Source organism: Rhinolophus sinicus, chromosome 17 (genome assembly GCF_057876585.1).
Source record: "Rhinolophus sinicus isolate RSI-liver-muscle chromosome 17, RSI-T2T, whole genome shotgun sequence".
NCBI classification, from domain to species: Eukaryota; Metazoa; Chordata; class Mammalia; order Chiroptera; family Rhinolophidae; genus Rhinolophus; species Rhinolophus sinicus.
The window spans coordinates 139,479,616-139,505,232 of NC_142517.1; the positions used below are offsets into that span (position 1 = coordinate 139,479,616).

The 25,617-nt window shown below is 35.6% G+C and overlaps 1 long non-coding RNA gene across 1 annotated transcript in view; it reads left to right on the top strand.

Moving 5' to 3' along the window:
- The window catches only part of LOC148754856 (uncharacterized), an 80,332-nt gene extending 55,226 nt beyond the window's left edge, over positions 1–25,106 (top strand). The window contains exon 4 of the long non-coding RNA XR_016019816.1: positions 24,977–25,106. This is a non-coding gene — a long non-coding RNA (uncharacterized LOC148754856). The remainder of the gene's footprint in view (positions 1–24,976) is intronic.
- Positions 25,107–25,617: the final 511 nt, after the last annotated feature.

Sequence of the window (25,617 nt, forward strand, 5' to 3'; positions counted from 1 at the left end):
TTATATTATACACCTGGTCTCATATTGTAGTAAAATAAGACCGGGTCTTACGTAATTTTTTGTTCCAAAAGACACACTAGAGCTGATGGCACAGCAAGGTCTTATTTTCGGGGAAACACGGTAAGTATACAATTCAATGGGTTAGGAGTCAATATGTATACTCATCTAGCTACCATCACAACGAAGATAGGGAACACTTCCAGTACCCAAGGTATTTTCTCTTGCCCTTTGAGTCAATTCTAAGTGATATCGATTCTGATTTCCAGTACCATTATTTAGCTTTGCTTGTTCTTCATATAAAGGGACTCATATGGTATGCAATCTTGTCTTTGACTCGTTTAACTTGACACAATATCTTGGGAATCCAACCATGTTATTGTTCATATCAGGCATTCATTATTTTGTTGTTGTTGCTGAATAGTACTCAGTTTTATGGATTCACCCCAATTTATCTATTTGCTAGATGGATGTTTTTGTTGTTTCTAATTGGGAGCTGTTATGAATAAAGCTGCTATAAACCATTTTTATACAAATCTATACGAGGACATATGCTTTCATTTCTCTTAGCAAATACATAGGAATGAAACTCCTGGTTCATAGGGCAGATGCATATATAACTATGAGAAATCATGCATACTTTTAAGTTGTGCCATTTCACACTCTTACCAATAATATAAGAAAGGTTTATTCATTCTGCATCCTTGCTAATGTTTAGTGTTGTCAGTTTTTCATCTTTTAGCCATTCTAGCTGGTGTGAAGTCATATCTCATTCTAGTTTCATTAGCATTGTTTTGCTGAAGCTAAAGCTAGCTTCACATGTGTTAGAAAAATTTTGGTCAGAATAATATAAGTAGCAGATATGGAATAAAACATTTCATGCATGCTTTAAAACTTATTAAGAGGTTTATTTTCCTCATTATTTTTATGTCAACTCAACATTTTCTTTCTTTATTAGGAGTCTCATTGTTCTGAATTAATTAATAAATTATCAAGAATAAAAAAAAATTTAACCACATATTTAGGCGGAAACATTATGCTACTACTGGTACTATAACAAGCCATATGAAATTAGGCATAACTTTCAGCCTGTTGAAACACTTCATTCAATAACACATTGACATTGATATTAGTCAAAAGAGCTAAAGATCTAATGGGTATGAAAAGGTAATTGTCAGTATATGTTCTGGTTTCAAAATTCTATGTTTTTAAATAAGACTCTTATTTTAATATTAATGATTATACCATCTTTGATGCTATAATGAGGAGATGTATGAAACAAGAAAATAAGATCCAGTAAACAGATAGTTACTATTATAGTTAGTGTTCATATTTTTAAAGTAATACTGTCTTCAAGTAGTCATTTTTGTGTCAGACTGAGAATTATAATATGTCCTAGTATTAATCCTTTCATGAACAGTTTATTTGTTTATTTGTTTATTTTTTAATCTTAGGCTTGTTTAGTAACTTGGTAAACTGAGGCTAAGACAAATCTATTGACATTTTTTGAAAAGTAAAATATTCAGTTAGAAGTTAGTGTTAATGTGTCCACACAGTACTAAATAACTGATTTAACTTCCTCTTCTGTTGAAATGAGTGGTTGGAAGAATTGTTCACTTGTTTATTTGAGTATAGTCACAGCCTCCAGGACTTTACCTATTCAATTATGTCTGAATTGACATCTGACTCTGGAGATTTCAAAGATTATAAGTTATTTCCCCACTGGTACCAGAGGAATTAAGTCCTATTTAGGAAGACTTTGACTTTGCATGGAGGAGTTAAGAGATTTCAGTGAAAATTATGAAACTGTGTAAAAATAATAAAGCAGTAACCACAGGACATAAATATCTATCTGAATTCTTTAAAGAGTTATGAGTAATTTCCCTTGCATAAACAAGTTATTCTGAAAGCGTTCTAAAGTAATTTAGAGGGAAAACCAAGAGAGCATACAAAAACCCACATGGCAAGCCGGATCACTTTTTGAAAAAGTTTGTCAATCTAATGAGCACTTAATTAAAGTCAACATAGTCTCTAAGTCTCCAAGTAATTTTCAAAAAGAGCTTTTGGGAAAGGGAACATTTTTCTACATGGTTGTCCTCTTTTTTCCTTGTTCCCCATTTGTCTGATAACTGTGGAAAGCCTTTATAATATTATCTTTGGGGTTTTATTCTTATTAACACTTTCTTTTCATCATGTTGCTCAGTATACAACCAGTCAAATATAAACTTTTTTTCGTATTAAAATACCAATATTGTTGTCTTATAAAAAATAAAATTTTATCAGACTCTTAATTTGGAGTCTTTTGATAGCCGAATTAGATATATTTTTATATACATATATAATCTACATTATATATGGTAGATTATGTATTATATATAATCTATATTGTATATACAACATCTATAATACCAGGGGTGCCAAAAATGTATACAAGTGGACATTTTGTTCAACGTTAGTCAAGCAGTAGTTTGCCGTAACCAGAAGTGTCTGGACGCTGATGGTAACCACTTTGAGCACCTCTTGTAATTGCAGAAGTCGAATGTGACTTACATTCATCTTTTGTTATCGGTATATATTAAATATTACAATTTTAATATGGATTTCCTCTCTTAAAATGTGTATATATTTTCTTGACACCCTCTGTATTTATTTGGTTATCTCAGAGAGTTTTGATTTGCTCACTTCTTGTCAGAAATTACCAAGAAGAGGAAAAGGGAGAAGTGGCACCCAGGAGGCAGCCAGGAGTTAGAGGAAAGGATGGAAATATTAATCATTTAATACCTTGTTTAGAAAAAATAAATTACTAGCAAAATATGTGACCGTTTTAGAAAATTTGAGAAATATAAAACTGCCTAATCTTTAATAACCTCATAATACATAAACAACTACTGTTCTTTCTTTGGAAAATCTGATCAGTTCTTTTTCTGTATATAAGTCAGGACTATCAACGTGTGCCAAGAAATTTATTCTATGCCCCCTGCCCTTCATCTCATCTTCTTCCCAAATCTGTTGACATCGACTGTTTTTAAAGGGGAGTTAGGAAGTCTCCTAGGAAAATAATGAAAACATTATCAATTTATAAGTCTCAGTTGTATACCTGCATCTCTGATGTAATTGTGGAAACCAAGATGAATGCATGAAAGAATTATGGGTTAACTAGGATGAGAAAAAGCTATTCTGAAATTGGGGGAGGTAAGCACAGGAGTACCTGAGGGATTGAGAATAATGTCTCCAGGTAAGATGCAACTGTTACTGGAACAGCCTAAAATCAGTCATGCTTTGGATATTTGCATTCTAAAAAGAGAGAAAGACCATCTAAATGTAAAGTAAAAGGTATATTTTGTGGTGTAAATCAATGTTTTTCTAATATATATTGGTATTTTTATATTTTCTTGACTGATAAGAGGTAGGATCAGGATTTACACCTAAGAAGTCTGATTTCCAATATCTTTGCTTTTAATCATTTTATGATTTTGTCCCCGTGAAAAGCAATAGGCAAACTATTAAGTATAAGTTCATGTGTCCTCCCTCATTAAAATTTCAATTTTATTTTATATTTAATTAGGAGGAAGTTGTAAAAATTCTTAATTTTAGAATATTTAAACATGTTTTGTTTTTGTTCAGTTTTGTTGTTGTTAGGAAATAGGGCTACAAGACCACTTATGGGACAATTACATTCAGTGCATATGATAAAATCTAAATGCTTATAAAGGGAGGTTCTCCAGGATCTTTAAAAAACAAATAGAAACAAACCATTTCTTATTGCCATTACACGTGCATAAAAATCCATGCTAGAAAATGTTCTTAAAAGAGTTCTAATGCAATTGTTTTTACATTGTGTTTACTCTTACACAAGCTTCTAAAAAGTTAAGCTTCAGTCTAGCACATGTGTATTATTAATTTTGTATTAATACACATCAAAATTTAATGGAATTTTACGGTACAAAAATTATTATTTAGAAATTCCTCCTTGGTGATCTTGGAGGGAAAGCCAGTGCAAATGATATTTCCCTATTTATGACAAAGACTTAGTCAAAGTCTTCTCCATAAGATTGACTGTGTGATATCATGAACTCTGTCACTTGGAGTGTAGAAATATTAGCTGAATTGAGGGTACAGCTCTGATGGTTAATTGCCTCTCTCCTTCAGCATATGAGAATTTCAGGCAACAAAGAATGGTCAGATTGAGCCACCATGTTGTCTGTCGGCCTGCATGCATCCTCCCTTCATTACCAGCAGAAACAAAGGGGCTGGAGGATGACACTATGCCCCCATACAGAATGTCTTCCATAGGGTAAACTTAAAGGGCTTAGAATAAGATCCTGCAAAACAATGACTTCTAGGTACCTCTATACCAAATAATATTAAAAAAAAAAAAAATTCCATTGCTAAAAGAAGCATACAAAAACAAACACAAAACAGACCAAGGCCACTATCTACATGTGTCTGTATTTAACACAACACAGATATTTAAATGGAAAAGAAAAAAGAAGTACTGGATACCTCCAGGAGATCTTGGGTCTAAGCCTTCAAGAAATTAAAAAAAAAAAAAAAAAAAAAAAAAAAAAAAGAAGAAGGAGAAGGAAAAGGAGAAGGAGAAGAAGGAGAAACGACAAATAAAACCTGCTGTCTTCAAACTTTTATACTTAGGTAGCTCATAAAATAAAATTAAAATTGATGTGCTTCTCTTTGCATATTCATAAGTTGACATGTACATGTAAACATTTTTATTATAAGTTTAAATAAGATTATTTGTTGATAATAGAAAGTTATAATATTTTACACCTTGAGAAAATGAAATATGATGAGCTTTGGTTATAATTGAAATAAAAAGTCTATATTGATAAACTAGGTTTTAAGTACTTGTTAAACAAAGTACACTAAATCTGAAAGAAATCACATAAATCTTTTACATCTTTGGCTTTACTCAATGTTATCTGGAAAATTTTAATTGCTTTGGCAAACAATCCAGTTATATTTAAACTAATAGTGTCAATAATTTATATTACTTGGACAGTTTGAATTTGGGACATTCCAACCCTGGCCAAACAGCGTTTTTTAAACCCGCTCTTCATTTTTAATCAAAATATGCATAAGACAGGTAAGGAAAGGAAACTTTGATTAATCTGAAAAGGAAGCTGCCTCAAACCTAGTGTTTTGATTTTCCCATTGTCTAGCTTAAGAAGATATTCCCTTTGAGCACTAAAAGACTAGCACTAGAAGTTTTTTATGCCTCAAGGCAATGCACCGTCTTTAGATACAAGATGAATGAAAGATGTGCATTTCTTCTGTAAAATGGTTAAAGGGACTATTTTTAAGGTAGGGTTATTCTCAGGCAAATCAATTTATGGGAGAAACTTTATATGGAGTTTTACTATCTAGAAATTGGTTCTTTAAAACTATCCACACCTGTGTATCATTCAAAAATCTCATAAACTAAAGGGTACTTCTTACCTCTTCTTGAACTGCTGGAAATAGGAATAGCACCTTTTTAGAAGTTATCAACTTTAATAGGAGTAACTGAGGGCATCTGTTGGTGGGAGTGAAAGAGGAAATGGGACAGAGGGAGAAGAGGTAAGGGGGATATAAGCTTCGTGTTTGGGACACTTCAAAACACTGGGGATGGCAGAGAACTTCCCTAGAGCACAGAATTAGCAAATGTTCTATTGTGAGTTAAAGGTGGGAATCTGAAATTCATGAGTTCAGTTTTCAATAAGAGATGAACTCATTCATTGTACTTTCAAGCTGAAATGAATGTAAGAATCATGTGGTTTATATCTTTGCGTCTCCATCCTGTCCTACAAGTTCTCCATATAACATTGCCCGGGCAGCTGGCAAGGAGCTGCTCATGATTAGTTGTGATGGTGCTCAGCAAGACATGCACTGGACAGGGTGTTGCCAATACCTCAGAGAGCAGAAGCCAACACCATACTCTCAGCTTCTGTCAGAATCTTCACAGGAGTGGAAATGTGTACACACACACACACACACACACTCGGACACACATGGGCACACATGCATACATACATGCACACACACACGCATTCAAATGAGCATGATTGGATATCAGCATTCGATGTTAACAGACATCCCTTAGAAATCTTGACAATCTATCCAGACTCAGTTGACTCTTTCCAGGCTCTGGGGGGAACTCCTGAAATACAGAAACACCTCTCCTTGTTCACATCCTTCAGGAGCTTCTTTTTGAGCAACTCAGCTGTCAGTTTAAACCCATTATCCTTCATTCAGCTGTCCATTCTGATACTCGTAATCTATTCCACAATTCTCTACTCTCATGTGACCCAACATCACCCTGTTCTTCCTCCCAAATCTTTCCTTTATGTCTTCAAATCCCTTTTTAAGACTCAGTAAGCACAGCTCCACCCTTAACCCTTCCAAGGGACAGTTTCCTGCCCTCACTCTTGCATCTTTGAAATCTAGTTCTCTTCACAAGCCAGCCTCTACTTTGATTAAGTAGAAGTATCTCATTTTTGAACATCTCATGCATTTCATGCGGTGTTCTTCCTCCCAGCGCTACTAGAGCATAAATAGAAAGTAGTGTACAAAAAAAAAAAAAAAAAAAGCCAAAATGTGTCTAACCACGGTGATCTAGACAGAGTCCCCATGTTATAAGCTACAACTTCGGCTCCCTTTGCTTTTTTATGTGTCTCCCTTCTATCAGCCTTCTTTCTGCCTTTTCTTTCTGAGTTAGGCTAAAGAGGGTGGCATATTGTTTGACACTTTTCCCAGCAGAGGACTCCACCTCTTTTTCATTTGAATCACAGCAGGCTCTGTGACTGCTTAACCAAAAGAATAAGGCAAAAATGATATCATGCTTGTTTCTAGGCCCAAGCCTCAAGAGACCGTCAGCTTTTACTTCTTGTCTCTTAAAATAGCTACACTTGGAACCCAGTGGCATGATGTGAGGAAACACAGCCCCTGGTAGAGGCCAACATAGGGAGAAAGAGGCCATTAGTTGTCAGCTCTAGAAGCTCCCAAGTAACAGCCAGCACTGACTTCCTAGAAATAACGGGTGAGGCATCTTGCAAGGAGATTCATTAGCTTGTCAAGAACCTCAAATAGTGACGTGTGAAACAGTGATGAAATCTTCCAAGCTGCTGATCTTTTAACAGAATAAATGTTGTTTCATGTCACTAGCTTTGTTACACAGCAATCAATAAAAGCAGAACCCTTGTTTATGTACCTCACTTATAGTGGCACATTTTATTACTTCAATTCTTGCCAATATTCTCATCTTTTTCTGACTACTCCAGACAAAACGTTTACCATGGACCAACTCATCTGTCTACCTCATGTGGCTGATCACAGATGTAAACCCATGGTTTCTACCCTCAGCTGGTCTTACGCCCTACTCAGAAATCCAATATTTCTGTGTCTTCCGTTATTTTCAATGTTTTAAGCCTACTCTCTCTTTTTTTTTTTTTTTTTTTTTTTTTCAAAAGTTTGACCAAGAAACCTAATTCTTCTTTCAGCAGATAACTCAACTCCCATTTTGGAGCAAGTATAGAAGTCACCGGATGGAAACGCCTTTAACACTCTGCCTGTTATTGTTAGTTTCCCTCCTGTCTGCTGTTCATCTTCAATTTCTTCTCCTCGACCGTGTTCTCCCAAGCAGTGTTTGACGACAATGAAATATTTCTCATGTTAGAAAAATAAATAATTATTTGATCCCACATCCCACATTATCCTGCCAACTCAAGTCTCAGCTCTCCTCAATATCCAAATCTCCTAAGAGTCTTCTTAGATGCGCTGCTTCCATTCTCTTACTTTCCCATTTACTCCACAATTATTTCGGTCTAGCTTTATGCCCTCTCCATCACTGAACCTGATTTTCCTGGGCAATTAAATATTCTCCTATTACCGTATCTATGGGATATTCTTAACCCCTTATTTAACTTGAATTCTCTGCAACCCTGGGTTTTGTTAACTTGCTCTTTCTTGAAATGCTCTGTTCCTTTGGCTACTGTTACTTGTTTTTCAAATTTTCTTCCTACCTCTCTGACTGCTCCTTCCAAGTCTGCTTTGCTCCCTGTTCTTCCTCTCCTTGCTCCGGAAACTTGCTATCTCTCCCAGTTCTACTAAAGACAAGAGGATCTACACTACATTACACCTTCTTCCTGGATGACCTCATGTGAGCTCATGATTTCAAAATTTGTATTTCCAGTCCAGACCATTTCTCATGAGATCTAGACCTATAATTTATATCCATATGGACTACCCACAGATATACCCAAAACAATTTGTCTAAAATAAAATACATATTTTTACTGCTAAATGTATTCCTTCTCCTGTTTTCTTAAGTAAATGGCAAAATAATTAGCTGCTAAAGTCAGAAATGCAGGCATAATTTTAAATCTTTTTTTTTTTTCTCTCATCCTACACATCTGAATATTGACTAGACTTGTTAGTTGTATATTTAAATTATCTTTAAAATCTCTGGTTGTCTTTCCATCCCCAGTTTAGAGAGGAATTATCTTTTTCTTACATGGAATTTAAAATTCTCCCTTTATTGCTCAACTATATTTCTAGAATTTAAATATGACCATGCGATTCTTTCAATTAGGAAAACTTTCATTAGTGATTCCTCTTTTCAAAGTCTCGCTTCCCTCTCCAGTTTCATCTTGTATGTCCCTATTACCCACCCACCCCCCAACCCCAAGCTCTGTTTATAGCAGCCATGCTCACTGAGGATACATATTTGTCCTCCTATGTATAACACTAACAACCCTGCTCCCCCTACTCACTAACAGTCCATAGTCCCGTAAACTGTAAAATCCAGGTTGCATATCCACCATACGCAATCTTCTCATGTACTAATTATCAACCAGGCTAGTCAGTCAGGCTAGTATTTGTACACCACATTGCCATTTCTCACCTTCTCATTGGTAGATTCTACAAGTGTGCAAGCTTTGTAAGACTAGGCAATGTGTTACTTTTGCTTAGAGTTGTAGCCTTAGTGCATGACCTTGTACCTAACACATATACAATAAATGTGTTTGAATAAATAAATGAATAGCACTCTCATTTTCTCCAATAAGAAAATTAAGGCCCTGAGAGCAAATTAAAGGACCCCACATTATATAATAGACTTCTGTATGTCCCGCCTCTCTTCCCCTGCCAGTGTTTTATTTGTTTATTATTTTTTAATTTTTCAATTGCAGTTGACATACAATATCATATTAATTTCCAGTGTATAACATAGTGATTAGACATTTATATAACTTACAAAGTGAGCACCCTGATAAGTCAAGTACCCATCTGACATCATACATAGTTATTACAATATTGTTGAGTACATTCCCTATTTTTATTTTACATCACTGTGGCTGTTTTCATATCTGGCAATTTGTACATTTAATCCCTTTACCTTTTTCATCCACCATCCCAACCCCACACATCTGGCAACCATCATTTTTTTCTCTGTATCTATGTGTTTGTTTCTGGGTTTTTTTTGTTCATTTGTTTTGTTTTTTAGATTAAATATACAAGTGGTTTGAAGATTTGACTACATTTGTACTTGAATATAAAGTTTATTCCTTAAATCTCTTGGAATACAGACATTGCTAAACTTTAACAAAAGTATGGGTTCGGGGCCCCTTGATCCCATACCTTCCTGAGTCTGTCTCTCAGATTCCTGAAACTTTGAATACAGAGTCAGGGGCAGGGAAATAAAAAAATGTTCTTGCTTCAAAAAGAATTGTTATTAAATAAGTTGTTTTTTTTTTTCCCTTTATCAGTCACACAATTAAATGTAGGTTTAAAATTTTATCTTTTTAGTGAATATTTTGACATCTAAATGAACTATTCATTCATTCTTTGAAACAAATATCTCTGAGGTTATAGCTGCTTATTCATAAGAAATAAATAGAAAATAGAATATTTGCTGAGTTCTGTTAATTTTTCTTCATAATTGAACCTCACCACAATTTGTCCACTAGATTTTGAACCCCTGGTGGACAAGGACTCTGTCTGTTTGTTTGTTTGTTTGTTTGTTTGTTTGTAGCTCTGGCACTCGTCATAGTATCTAGCAAAATGAAGGTCGTTAATACACGTTAGGTGCATGCATAGTTCTAAAACTGCTGAATTCGTTGTGAAGTAAGTAAAAAAAAAACAAAAAAGAAAGAAAGAAAGAAAGAATTACACCCATCCTTTTACAATCTACTTGTATAATTCAGATCTACTTTCTGGATGAAGGCCAGCCAAGTTTCGCTCCTGAAAAAAAAAAAAAGATACCACTAGGAATTAAAGATGAATATTTAGGTATTTCCTTGTTTGAAAATATATTCTATATGTGAGACTTCTTTTTTTTTTTTTCCTGTAGAAGAAATAGTCTCAGAACCATAAATTCAAAGGTTGCCCAGTCTGCATTTTATTGCTGTGGAGAAGATGTCCATTCGCACAACTGCCAATTGCTTTAGTTTTGATAAAGCATATGTAATTACTTTTAATTTGAATATAAAACCCCTTTGTTGAAAGAAAACCCTTAACCTTAGTTATGTTAGAGAGGAAAACAGCATACCACAGTCTCTATAATAAACACATTAATAATCCAATCAGGAAGGTGAGCACCTTCAGATAATTATGACACGAATCATATAATCGCACAGAAAAATTAAGTTAGAGAAAATAATGTGGACTTTGGTTAATAGTCTAGTTAATTTTTGACACCTTTGAGGATTTTTTTAAGACTACATAAAACAAAGTCTTCATCTGTTAATAAAGTAGATTTTTTTTTTTTTTTTTTTAAGTAGTTCTGTGCTTTGGAGTTCCCCAAACAACCAATACGTGGAAGGGTTTATTTATAAGCTGTCAACCAACAGAAGAAACTAGAGAATACAAACAAAATTGCACTGACTTTTCTTTAAGTAAAATTCAGAGTTAAAGACAGACGTAAGGTATTTCTGACAGCCACTTAGAGATTTAAAAATGGAAAAGTTAGTTACCATTGGAGTGGCTTCCATTGCAATGGATGCTTTGTGGTGCTGCCCAGATTCCCCTGGGACTGAGACATTTATTTCTTCAACTGCAAAGTGTTGGTGGCTGACAGCTCTCAGCTGAGTCCCTCCTCTGGAAAGGCTTTTGTTGTGACTGCATCAAATTCATGCCTTTCCTTTGTCCAACACTGTGTCTTTTCCCCAACCATCCCCCAAGGATGATCCAAAGACTATTCCCAATAAACATCCTACACAAATACGAGTATCTTAGAATCTGTTTGCTAGAGAACCCAACTTACTACCAACATTCAGACTATAAAACAAACAACCAAACAAGTTAGGCTGTGGGTTTATAAGGGCAATACAATTAATTGAATATAAAAAATCTGCCTTTAACCTTCTTTGTCTGAAACACCTTGGAAGATACTCAGCCATCTGGAGATGGATTTGTTTCACTGATTTGACCAGGTTTTTTTTGTTTTGTTTTGTTTTGTTTTTGTAGGCCAAACATTAAAGACACATTCAAGTACAGGCACATACAATCCGTCTCATGATTCTCATTGTCCATCTTACCAACATTGCAATTTGTTTCTTCTTCTTCTTCTTCTTTTTATTTTTTTAATTAGTTTATTGGGGTGACAATGGTTAGCAAAATTACATAGGTTTCAGTTGTACAATTCTGTAATACATCATCTATATATCCCATTGTGTGTTCACCATCCAGTCATATTTCTTTTTTTTTTTTTTTTTAATTAAAATTTATTGGGGTGGCAATGGTTAGTAAAATTACATAGGTTTCAAATATTCAATTCTGTAATACATCATTTATATATCACATTTTAGTTTTTTTTCTATTCCCCTATACTTGTCATTTCTTTCATTTCTACAAATATACTAAAAATTTACATAAATTGAAACAAAAAGACAACATTGTGTGTCAACTGAATTTTTTTAGGCAACAGACATGGAATCAGCCCTCGCATGACTGCCTAAAGCAACCATTCCCCAAGCGTACGTGGGTCATAAAAAATTAGGACCCTTTTAAAAAATATGGAAATTCCAATTCAGTCATTCTGGGGTGGGGCTCAATAGAGTTTTAACATATTGTCAGGTGAATATAATAATCAGGTAAATCTGAAAAAACAATAGTTTGGAGGAAATACAATAGCTTCAAGTCCTGTATGTGTTTGGTGCCTTTCAAACATTAATATGCATACAAATCAATGCATATCTTGTTAAAATATAGCTTTTAACTCCTTAGTTCTGGACTAGAGCCTGAGCTTCTACATTTCAAGCAAGCTCCCAAGTGATAATGATTGTCCATGGAAAACTAAGTAGTGAAAGTATAACCCATTCAGTGTATCTAGGAGCAGGAGCATTTCACATGTATATCTTAGGTCTTTTGCAAAAATGGGCCCTTTGAAGATTTAGAGCTTTACATAAGAGCAAATGCACTTTTCCCATTCTCTTTTTCATTTTTTATTTTTTTGTAATTGATATCTGCAGAAGGGGCAAAAAGAAATAAATCCCTTTCAGTCCACATAAACTTCGAACTATCCTTTGGAGGTGTCTGTGACTCTCATTTTAACCAAAGCTTCTTCACTCAAAATCTCAGTGTTGACTTTAAGTATTCTCAAATTGATCATCAACGTTTCATGTTCTCAGTTAGCTTGACTACGGGATTTTTAAGGAACTGGGGAAGCATCCTCTAGGAAAAGATTTATGTGACATGTTCTTGGGTGACATACAGTGTAAAACTAGTCAACTTATTGGTTTATTATGTTTCAGTTTAAAGAAAAGAGTGAGTTTTATGACCAGCTTATGAACTGGTAGCTCAACATTGGTGATGAGCCTTAAACAAATGTTTTAACACACCCATGTTCTCTTCCAGTTGTGCTTCATTGTCTGGTCTTTCAACTTCAGGTGGCCTCAAGAGTATAACAGCTATGTTTTAGACAGCTATACACCTTATGTAGAAAATGGATTTAGTAGACATCCACATATATACAGAGGGTGCCAAAAAAATGTATACACATTTTAAGAAAGGAAAAAAACTGTATTAAAATTAGGCAATGGTAACAACCACTTTGAATACCTCTTATAACTGTGGAAGTCAAACATTTCTTGTATTCATATTTTGTTATGGGTATATATTGAGTATTACATTTTTAATAGTTTTCCTTTCTTAAAATGTGTACACATTTTTTTATTTTTTTTTTTTGGCACCCTCTGTAGTTCTTAATCCAACTGCTTATTCCAGTAGATCACAACGCTGAACTGTGGGGTGGATGGCTTTGGCGAAGAGTAGGGTGGTGGCTGGGCAGTGATAACATGGAAGACATTTTGTTTTAATATTGGCTTTTGTTATTTTTTGGCACTCTCATACATACTAAAATTTTTAAAATTCAGCTCTTATTTTTCAGTTTCTAAATTTATATAAAGTAAAAGGCATGTCTGTGTTAAAAGAAGTCCTAACCTTCCCCAAGAAACTTCCAATAGTTGCATAACACAAGTTTTCCTTGGATACTTGGAAAATCACATTCCTGACTTACAAGGAAGGCAGTGGGCAGAAAATGGCACAAAGACACCTCATAGCCAGCTCTAGATAATAGCTGAAAGTGAAGGGACTGCTCAAGATGATTGCTTCTTAAATTTCCATTGCTAGAGTTGCTATCTGAATGATTCATTACTATACAAAGTATATTGGCAATGTGGGTCTCAATGTAAAAGAAAACATGGTTGTAGGTTTTGCCACTAACATCTTGTATGTCCTTGGACACAAATGACCCTTAAGATAGCAATAATTATTCCCGACCCATTTACTATAGAAAGCTATTCTGTTCAATAGTAGTTAAAATACTTTAAAAGATCAAAAAACATATTATTTGAATGTGAAATGTTATTTCTATCTTTTATTAACATTAAACAAAGTATTTTTATATGGAAGTTGGTGGTTATAGAATTATAAGCACACAAGAAATACAAGGAGTATTACAGCATAATTTAGAAGTAAAGCACTTTCTTTCAAATCCTGGAACTATGTATTTTTTTTTCAGTGTATACACTGAAATTACTTTTAAATAATGTAATCATAAAGTTTGTGAAAATACTTAAGAATTATCTGATAGTCTCCTCATTATACAAATATGAAAAATTAAACCTGGAAAAATTAAGTGACTTGCTCTAGATATCACCACTGTTTATTTGTAAAATTAATACTAGAATCCTGAGATCTTTTTACAACCAATTTAAGGATAGAAAGTAACTCAGATAGTGAAAAACATTCTACTTATTTGGCATCTGTAAGGACTAGTTTTGTAAATATTAAGTTCCAGGCCATGACTACCCAAGTATGATATTATTCTTCTGGAGTAACTTGCCAGGGACTGGGGATTTAAAAAAATCAGTGAAAAATATGAAGATATCTAGTAGAAAGCTGTTTGTGCAGCCATTCTTATATCAGTGAAAATGATTTATTTATAGCTTAATCTTCGGGCTCTTGGAATTTTTCTTTTTAAAAAGGCAAGAAATATTTGTACTATCAATTAAACTTTAACAAAAAAAATGTTGTTTTCAGAAAGGGAAAATGTATTTGGGGAATCCATTTAGTAAAGTTGAGTCTTTTGAAAGATGTTGCTGTCATCACTATGGGCCATTTGGTTCACCTGCTATTCCCAAGAACGTGTATATAACAAAAGATCTCTGCCTGAGGCAGTCCCTACTAATGCTGGAGCCAGATCAGTGGAATGGATTGGAAACATATAAATGTTTTGTCACCTTCCCAGTACTAGAGAGCTCAAATTGCTGAACATTTTATTCCCTTTCGTGGCTGAGAAACGTGTGCTCATTATTATAAAAGGTTTAGGGATGGCATACTGTGTAATAGCTCAGATGAATGAAAACAAATTTAAATATAAGCAATAGACTGGCTTACACTTTGCGTGTTGTAAATACTCTTAGAAACACTATGGGGCCTTATTAAGTCTGAACCTCAGGTCTTTCAACTTCCCTGAGAAAAGAGAACAAATGGTAAGTGTATGAGAAAATAAGTAACTAACCTCTGTGATTTCCCACTTCAGCTCAAGCCCAGATATTTTTGTCAGTTGTTAATTACCGTCATATTTCCCTAAGCATTTTCTTTCTCTTTCTTTCTTTCTTTCTTTCTTTCTTTCTTTCTTTCTTTCTTTCTTTCTTTCTTTCTTTCTTTCTTTCTTTCTTTCCTTTCTTTCCCTCCCTCCCTCCCTCTCTCCCTCCCTCCCTCCCTCCCTCCCTCCCTCCCTCCCTCCCTCCCTCCCTCCCCCCTTTCTTTCCCTTCCTTCCTTCCTTCCTTCCTTCCTTCCTTCCTTCCTTCCTTCCTTTTAAAGACAAAAAAAAAAAAAAAAAAGAGAAGCATTTCAAGGAGAAAGGCTGAACCATGTAGTATAGGTTCACATTTTTCTGAGTGAGAGGAACCTATTGGGATGAAGGCAATTGGCAGGGCTGCCTACTGGAGAATAGGGAGCTGGGGCTTTAGCTGGAGTAGGTGAGAGTGGAAATCAGAGTGAGACAAATTAAAAGGCAGAGCTACATCCAGATTCAAAGGAGAAAATGGCAAGACCTCTGGCTTAAAAGCGGGGGCGGGGGAGTCTCAAGGGAAAGATGAAAAGAAACTATGTAGGGATTGGAATAGGTTCACACAGCCAAGAATATCTGCTCAATATTGCATTCATTGTTCTCTCTTTTTTTCAGATACATACTTGTATATGACAGTATATTGATTCCCAACACCTCTAACACTGTGAATCACTTTGATATACCTTACACATCTTGCAGAGTTCTGGTTTAAGGACAAGAAGACTAAGAAACATTTTTTACATGAAGAGGAATTAAGGCATAGAGAAGGAAATGAACTGATTTCATGTCACATAATTAAATTACTAATGGAATTTGCAATAAAGCCAATGTGCTGCATCATTTCTAGAACTGCTACACTGCATGTGACCATGGGGGTCATTTGGTCTAGTGTTCCATCACCTGGCCCACCTTCCCTTGGAGCTTCAAATTCTGAACTAGTATTGCATCCACCCACCTCAGTTTTATCCTGATAATACCTCTCAGGTTGAGTGGTAATATCAAGAATACTAAACAGATGGTTTTGTTGAGCATAAAACCCACTCTTCTCTGAAATGTCAGTTACCATTTTGATTGCTCTCTTATTTTTCTATACAGGCACTTGTTGACAGGAAACTCTGTGGCCACCATTCATTGCATTTAAGTAATCAAACAACCACAAACTGTCACTGTCACTTTCATTTCCTGTCATCATTTATTTTCTTTAGCTGCTCCCAGTTTATCACTGAAGCCTGATGCCTCCTGCATCTATGTATCAGGCAACGAAGACTAGGTATGTGCAGGTGCTGAAAAAAGATGTGAGGGAGGCAGTAAATGCTTGCAACCGAGCTCCTGGCTTTCAGTTTATGTTATTCACCTGTGGTTTTAGAAACATATTTTTTTTTGTTTCTGGATCAAATGGAAATCTTAGCCTTATTGCTGCAGGATTTCCTTAATCCTCCCACAGTAGTTAAAGACAATCCCTAGCTTCACTTTGTTTGTTGTAGCTTGTGCAGGAGTGATGCGAGGCAGGCTTAACTGCTTCCATCAGCAGCTAAAGGAGAAAGCTTTGTGATGGTAAGAACTGGATTTGGTTGTCCTTCACAAGGACCTTTCTCCCAGCTGTTTCTATATAAATGTGTGTCTCTATAGCTTGGAAGACTACCAGGAAACAGGTGTTTTTCTATTAATATCTAAGAAGTATCAAAGGAACGAGAAGGTACAGCAGTATATGAAAATCAGGTGGTCCACGGTTGAATAGTTTGTACACAATAACTAATCACTCAAAGCTTATATCTATTTATAAAAAAAGTCTATAATTATAAGCCAGGTGGCTGTGGTTAGGGGATTGTGGGGTTGTTCAACAGGTTACTTGACTCACCGTTACAACTTTAGAGGAGACATGGCCACCTGGGCAATGGATGGTGTGGCATATGCCTGCCTATTGACGGCGTGCATGTGCTGTGCCCTAGCTTCTTTCTGTGCTGTCTTCTAAATCTGCGCATATAAAAGTTATAATCTACAAATATCCCTCTCCATTTGCAAAGATAATGGCGAGGAAAACTTTACATTAGATTCTATGAACTTTGAGTCCAGAAGTTTTGTTATGTTTTTCCCTGCTGAATCTTCTGCTGAATTGATATAGATTGGGGTCCACAGATCCAGTATTTTGTAATCCAAAATGTTATCCTACCAGTTGACTTTGTGGCTATAGATTTAGTTTTTGTTGCTCACCATTTAATTCAGGATCCATAAGGAATGGTTTGAATAGTGTGGTATAATGGCAGTGGTATATTGTATAAGTGAAGCTATTCGTAATTTGTCAAATATTTATTGAGTATCATATAGCTAGTGACTTGTTAGGGTCTGTGGGGGAATATAAAGAAGTGTAGGAGATGGTCCCTGTACTGAGGGAATTTTCTTCTTTCCTAAAGAGATAAAATATGGTAAAAAGATTTTTTAAAAATGTTTACATTACATGCTCTATTCCTGGCACAATCAATATTTGCTAAAGTTGGTATAACTTGGAAGATTACTGTGTAAAGAGATTGGTCACATTTCAAGCTTCATGAAGAAGGTGGGACTAGAGGAATTAAGTAAGAAAAACAAAACCAGAGTCAGGAACATTTGGGTGTAGTGATTGTTTTAGTTTTCTATTGCTGCATAACAAATCAATACAAACTAAGTCACTTTAAGCAATACCTATTTATTATCTCCCAGTTCTGTAGGTCCGGTGTCTGGCAGACTTGACCGGGATCATCTCTGCTCCATGTCACCAAAGGCAGCAAATAAAGTTATTATCCAGGAAGCATTAATATTTGTAGCTTAGGGTCCTCTTCCAAACTCATGTGATTATTGACAGAATTCAATTCCTTGCAGCTATTTCATTGAGGTCCTTGTTTTCTTTCCAGCCATTCTTTAGGGGCCACTATTATCTCCTAGGGGCCTCTCTTAAGTCTTTGTCATGTGGCCCCCTCCATATGTCTTCTCACAGCATGATGGCTTCCATCTCTAAAGCAGGAGAACGTCTGCTGCTGCAAATCTTCTTCTTCTGGGAGGGCTCAGTCTCTCTTTCAAAGACTCATCTGACTAAACCAGGCCCATCCAGGTTAATCTCCTTTTTAATTAACTCCAATGCAGCAGATTAGTCGATCTGATTAGTATTGAGAGTGAAATCCAATCACATGTACAAATTCTGTCCACACTCAACAGGAAAAGATTGCACAGGGCAAATGCATAAGGAGGTGGAAATCTCTGGACCCATCTTAGAACTTTCTACATACTGTGGTCATAGAAACAATGTGGAATGAGGTGGTTTTATATGAAATGTTTGGGACATAGTTAGTAGGTCAGCCTATCTGCAGAAATCAATTGTGAGATAATTTTAGAATTGTGAATTGAAGAAAAAAAATAAGGACAATAAATGTCTGGGTTCCTTAAGCCATTTTGGTGGGTTTCATGTACTTACTGCAGAATGTAAAATGAGGGAGTGAGAGTACCCTCCATTTAGTGGGTTTAATAATCTTGAGACATGTTGTCAGCTCTCACTGTCTAAAGTCACTGACAGTAACTTAGAACAGCATTAGCAAATCTTTTCCTTTGTTTGGAAGCCTTGTTTGTGTCATACATATAGTTTATAATAATAAGATATATATTGCACGAGTGATTTTCATTAATATTTAGTAGACTATTTGGACTAAGCATTTACTGACCTTGGTAAAGGCAAATTCAATTTTTCTGAAGCTTTTGATTTTTTTTCTCTCAAGTATGTATAAGGAAAAATTATAACTTTAAATGGTTTACTCTTTGCATTGTAAAGTTTCATTTTGTACATTTTTTGCTCTTAAATCTCTCAAGTTACAGGTCCCTTATGAGAGCTCACACAACATGGTAAAGATCTAGATGGATCGGTAATAAAATTGTGGGTATTTTTCTTTTTAATAAAGTCTTTGTAGGGCTTGTAAATGCCTTAGGCAACTTTTTCTTCTTCCTCACCCTTGTCGTAAGGCCAGGTTATGAACAAAAAGAGCAAATATTTCTACAAGATTGGTTCATGTGTGAAGCAAGCAGTGTATTTCAAGTAGCCTCTTTCTTGTAAAAATATATACAATCCCCCCCTTTTTTTGTTTCTAGGTATCTTATATTAAAGAAAAATCAGGACCCTTAATACACTCTCTTGAGGTTTATAAACTTTAGAATGTTATGAAACATGGGAAATTCAGCCACAGAATCTAGAGCAAAGTTCATTGATGATACCCTGGGACTTGATCATTTGGTACTATTTTATGATGGCCTCAGAGAGCAGTGCACCGATTCAAAAACAAAAGTGTGTGCTAATATTGGCATTATGACATCTCTTCCAAAAGCATCTCTTTACAGAATCAATGATGTCTTAATATGTTCTGTTTTTGGAAGAAGTTATGTGATGTTTTTTCCATAATCACAGTCATGTTGGTATATTAGGTTGTCCCTTTGCACCAAACACTAAGCTGTAGCAATGGGTGTATTCTTGGTAAATCTAAAGAGATAGCTGTTACAATGTTCTCTTGATCACTTTGATGTCTGGGAACTTTAAGATCTCGTAAGCAGCCTTCTCTAAATTCTAACCCAGCACAGTCTAGGACCAATTACTGACATTATAAGATAAATGGGTAAAAATTAAAATTTTGCATTTCTGTTGGTTTTCTATATGTTCATATTTTACTTATTGTGAATCTTAATTTAAGTTTGATGTTTTGCTGAGGAATGAGGAGTTTAATATTAAAGTAGGTAAATGCAATGACCCAATCATACAAAATACACTTAACAGCCTTGTTCTTTATGTATCCATCTGTGATGGTTTTAATCACTCAAGTTCAGTGGTAACTTCCCTGGAAGGAGCAAGTGGCTCTTAGAAGATGCCAGGATTTAGTACATTTATCATTTTCTTAATGCTTTATTTCTCACTCAGCCAGAGGTAGCAAACTCACATGTTCATAGAGGCCAGGCAGATCACAAAAATGAGTAAGGCTGGCTGATGAACGGACTCTGGCTGACAGGAGAGTGTCTGCTTTGCCTAATGGGGCAGCTGTTCATCTCTAGCTGACCTACCTATGCTGAGTTGTGGCACGGTTATATCTGAGTCTCCAATTTTCAACAAGAGCCAGAAATATAGATTTTTTTCAAATTAGATATCATCTTATATATAAATGTAGGAAGTGAATAGTTATCAACAGAGTTTGTGGTCAGAAAAACCACAATATCAGGACCAGTCTCACTCTCAGATACCAGTCTGTAAACACACAAGGCTATACAGTTCATGAGAACCAAGAGTGACGGGCTTCATCTCCAGTTTGCTGTGTATCCACAGTACAAATTGACTGACTCACGGTAGGCCTTCCATAGTTATTGAATGAATGAATGGTTTTAGCAGCTGATTACATGCATTCCATTTCTCCTAATCTTACGCTTAACAAGAATTCAAAAATGAGACCAACACAATGGTAGAAAATAACAATATGCAGGTAGATTCAGTGACATCATGGGCTTCATAAGGTTATTATGAGAGTTCTTTGCCTGTATGAGATAAAAAAAAAAGAAAGAAAGAAAGAAAGAAAGAAAGAAAGAAAGAAAGAAAGAAAGAAAGAAAGAAAGAGGCCTATGGTTAAGAAACCTAGCCTGCATTATGTCATTTGGTTGTCACAATATTTTACAACTTGCAGGATGATATGTAGACTATATAAACCAATAATTTTATTTTATACGAATGTCCGTATTTCAGGATTTTCTTCAAAATAGACAGATCTAACATTATTGGGCTCACATTACCACATAGCAATATTTACTAGATCTGGGATGTGATTTATCCCTGGGACATATGCTTGTCAATTATTCAGAGTACCTACAACTACCTGTTGTTCCATCATACCAAGGTTTAGTGCCACGTGCCAATTTTTGTGGCAATTGTATGGTCATTTTTCTTAGAGTAAAGAAATAGTTCTCTTAGTATATGGCTCTGCCTAAAGTGAGCAAAGGAGGAAGGTAAACTAATGTTCACAGAAAAGCCTGTGCACAAATGTTCACAGCAGCTAGATTTGTAATAGCCCAAACTACAAGCAACCCAGATGTTCTTCAGTGAATAAAAGGTTCAATAACCTATGGTACATCCACACCATGAAATACTCCTCAGCAATGAATAGAAATTAACTTCTGGTACACAGAACAACTTACATGAATTACCAACGATTTATACAAGGGGAACAAAGTCAGTGTATGAAACCACAATGTTACATGTTGCATGGTTCCATTTGCATAACATTAATGAAGTCACAAAATTATAGAAATAGAAAACAGATTAGTGGTTGCCCAGAGTAAAGGGTGAGAAGGGGAAGGTGGGGTGCAGGACCGAGGTGAGTGTGGCTACTAAAAGAACAGTAGGGATCCGATGATGAAGGAACAGTTTTGATTCTTGATTTGACTGTAGTGTTGATACACAAAACTGCATATGTGATAAAACTGTATAGTACTAAATCCACAAACACACACACACAGGAGTACTTGTAAACTGGGGAAATGTAAATAAGAATGACAGATTGTTTCAATTTTAATTTCCTGGTTGTGATATCATATTACAATTTTTCTGGATGTTGCCATTGGGGAAACTGAGTAAAATGTGCATGGGATCATTTCATACATCTGCATGTGGACCAACAATTACATATATAAAAAAAAATTAAAAATATTGGGGAAAGAAAGTCTGTAGAGGGTTACACAAATAACCTATAACATGCCCGCTTTACCCACCCATGTCGATTGTCTGGTCCTTGTAGGACTTTGAGCATGTAGCTGCTGAGTTACACTGCCACCCCTGCAGCTCAGAATGGATCCTTTCAAAGGGAGAATTGTGGGTTTGAAGCTGGAAACAAAACAAAATCAAAGGAGGCACAAAACAGTGGTTAAAATTGAGCACAATAAAAGGGGACCTTGAAATTTCTCCAGAGACAAATGTCTTTGATGTTTTCTAATGACAAAGGGTTAGCAAAGCCAGAGCATACAATAGTATTGCTAACTGTTGTTGTTATCTTTGCAAGTGCATTTCTGCCCAAACAGTACAGTGAACCTGAACATTCTCTGCTATTTCTTCTCTCCCATGTGAGCTAGAAGAATAACGTTTGGGGTAAAATCTGGTTTGGCCTTACAAAACTACATCATAGTACTACATACTCCTTAGGTATCCTACCAGCTATTCAAATGTAATTGCTCTGTAGTTAGAAAATATAGTAAGCTAGGAGGTTGTCTAAACAATGAAAGGTGGTTACAGAGGAGTGGTAAATATTGTCAAAGGGTCCATTTTGATTCACAGTCTTAATTTGTTATAGCATAATAAATATGCCAATATATAAAAATTGATAGAGGGAACCTTACTCAGAATGGAGTCAGGAAGTCATGAAAGGAGAGCTCTCATGCACGTACCACAAGTTGACTCGTTGCAGACTTCATAACCAGCAGGAAAACGGAAGACAAGAATTATTTTAACAAAGAAGGATATTTTTTCACATGTGAATTCAACCTCTGCTAAGAAGAAGAAGAAGGAGTAGAAAGAGAAGAAGGAAGAGCCCTCCCTACCCTAGCAACAACATACTAACCAATGCCTGCAGCCAGTGAATAACTACCATGAACTAACCAACTTCGAACTTTTGTTCTTCTCCAATGAGTTCAAAACAAATCTTTCCAATTTCTGTCTAAAACCTATTAAAAGTTGACCTTTCTTTTGCCTCTTCATATTTGCCTGTGGCTTGCTACATTTTTCTTGTCCCGAATGGTAACCCTTTTGCTATTCACAAATCAATTCATCTTTTTGAGCTTGCCTTAGTTTACATTTTTGTTTAAGTCAAAACATACAATTAAATAAAATGCTAATTTGAAGAAAAAAATCACTTTGATTTCATTTAAAACTTGAAGAAATGCAACGTGAAAGCCTGGCCCCTGCATTATATTTGTGCTCCCTTTGCTTGCTGAGTCTAGGAGGAAGAGTAGGTCAGGAATGTAACATGCCTCAGGTCTGCCTCCATGTGACAGGACAGGGAGGTGTAGGCTTCCAAAGGCTCAGCTTTGAAAAGGCTTGACTTCAGAGCTCTGGGGGAGGGGACAATTCTCTATTTGTTTATAGTCTTTAGCTCTAATTACATAATTACATTGGAAGGGGGACTGACTTCTGAGCAGCAAAAGCAACAAAGCAAACAAGGTAAAATTATAACAGGTCAGTCCAGCTATTATCTCTTTAGCCTTCCAGTGTGTGTGCCTGTGCACGCTTGCATGCGCTCACCAGCCAGCGCATGGTATTAACAGATAAAGGCAGTCAGGGGTGTATGCAAGGCTATCATTTTACCTTTAATGCTCTGTGGCACCCTGATTATCTCATTGAAATTGTAAGGTAAACTGGATGTTGTAGAAACAGAGGCCCTCCATGGCAGGTAATAGAGCAGACCTAATTAGCCTCAAGTACCTGTAATCCTAGGAGATGTACCCCGAGATAAAAGCTCAGGAAAGTCCCTCAGGTATGACTAATAGGTCCCCAGCCAGGTTGGCTCTGGATCAGGTGTAGTATGTCAGCTGTGCTGAATGCGCCCTATTGATCCAGGAGAGCCTGCACTTTTTGCCACAAATTGAATTCAAATTGCTTACAAGGGGAAGGCATCTGGCTCTACCTGATTCATATTTCAAAATAATTTTCTTCAATACTATTTTGATAGTAGATCGTTTAGTTGTTGGTCTTTTGTTAGTTTTGTTTGTTTGTTTGCTTTTTTAGAAATGTTTCTTTAAATATAGCCTCTTAACTCTTGTATATAATTTTCTTCAAAAACAATCTGTAAATGCTAAGGACAAGTGTATAATCGACACATCTTTTATTTTAGAAAAAATGGAGAAGAGCTTATTTAAAAATTATGGTGCCTGCCTGCTAGGTGATATTTTATAAAATAAGATTTTGTGATTTACTTTAAAGGAAAGATGGATATTTTTTTCTGTTTATTAACCAATTATAAGAACTAAATAAGTAGAAATACAGAAGAAAAAATACAGCGTTGTAAGAAGTGGGTAATCTAAAACAGTGTTTTCCAAACTTTAGCATAGAAACCTTTTATTAAAATAAAATGCTGTGACACAGCCCCCACCCTCTACCATTACTCTGTCCCCTCCCTATGCACAATCAGAGGTGATAAAAGCAGTATCCTCTGTATGATGCCTGGCTGGAGACCTGAGCCCCACCCATTTGGCCCCTTCTCCTCTTTGTGGGGTCTTTGAGAGGCCTCTTAGAACACTTAAAAAAAAAAAATCACTGGACTGGGCAATGTTCAGTCTTTAAACAGGGCTATATCTAAATGATTTCAGGAAAAAAACAATGAGAATCTAGGCTATTTTTGAAAACTATTACTGATTGAGGTCCCATAATCTTTTGCTAATCAAGTAAGTAAACAACACTTCCAGAAAATGATTCCTAAGCACTGCATATTTTCATTCTGATCAGACATTGGGAATCATCTCATTCATTCTACAAATATTCATTGAGCATCTACTATGTACTAAGCACTGTTCTAGGAACTGGAGAGGCATAAGTGAACAAAACAAACAGAACATACCGTATTTACACAGATAGAGAATATACAATTAGCAAAATAAGTAAGTACATTTTTTCAGTAATATTAGAAAATAAAAGTGCTAAGGAATATAATAGAAGCCATATAAGAGGGTTTAAGTGCCTAAAGGGTTAGTGACAATTTTAAATGGGGTAGCTAGGGTAAGCCCATTCAGGAAATGATGTTTGAACAGAGACACCAATGAGAGGAAAGAAATAGCCATATGGATTTCTGGGGTGTAGTACATGTATAACACAGTACTTCATACTCATATATAGTAAACACTCAACTTGTTTATGTAATGTTTCTTTTTTATTTTAGTCAACTACTTCTGGATCATGATTCAGTTAGAAAAGCCAAGGCCACCATCCTCAAATATAAGGAAGGCCAATTAAGGTAAATATAAAAATATTAGAAAGTTTACAATAAAATAAAAATTGTTACTGTTATTTAGTATGGGTTAAAAAGGAAAGCAAGCTTGTATTTCATAATAATTAATGGCTTTCCACACATTTTCATAGCGGTGTTTTCCCATTTCTTAGTCATAAAGCTAGTACTGAGAAGTTAAGTTGGTAAGATTACTAGTAGCATACTAGACCCGGCCAGCACATATTACCAGCTCATGAGAGCCATATATGGGTATCGCTTCCCAACTCTCCATTAGTGACATCACTTTGGTAGACTGAAATCAGCCATGAGTGGGCATACTCAGACTAAAGAAATTAGAATGCACCGCAAATCTGCCTCCCTCTACCCCAAGAACTGGTTGTTAAACATTTATCAGCACACCACTGCAAATAACTCACTGAAACAATTTTCAATAGGTTCAACTTGTTTTGTCTTAAAAAAGTGCACCAGTTTTCTCAGGAACCCTTCATTAATAGTCCTATTAGATCAGTCACCAGGATTATGTCAATACAACATTTTTTTTTTTTTTTTTTCCATTCTAAGAAATGTGGCCC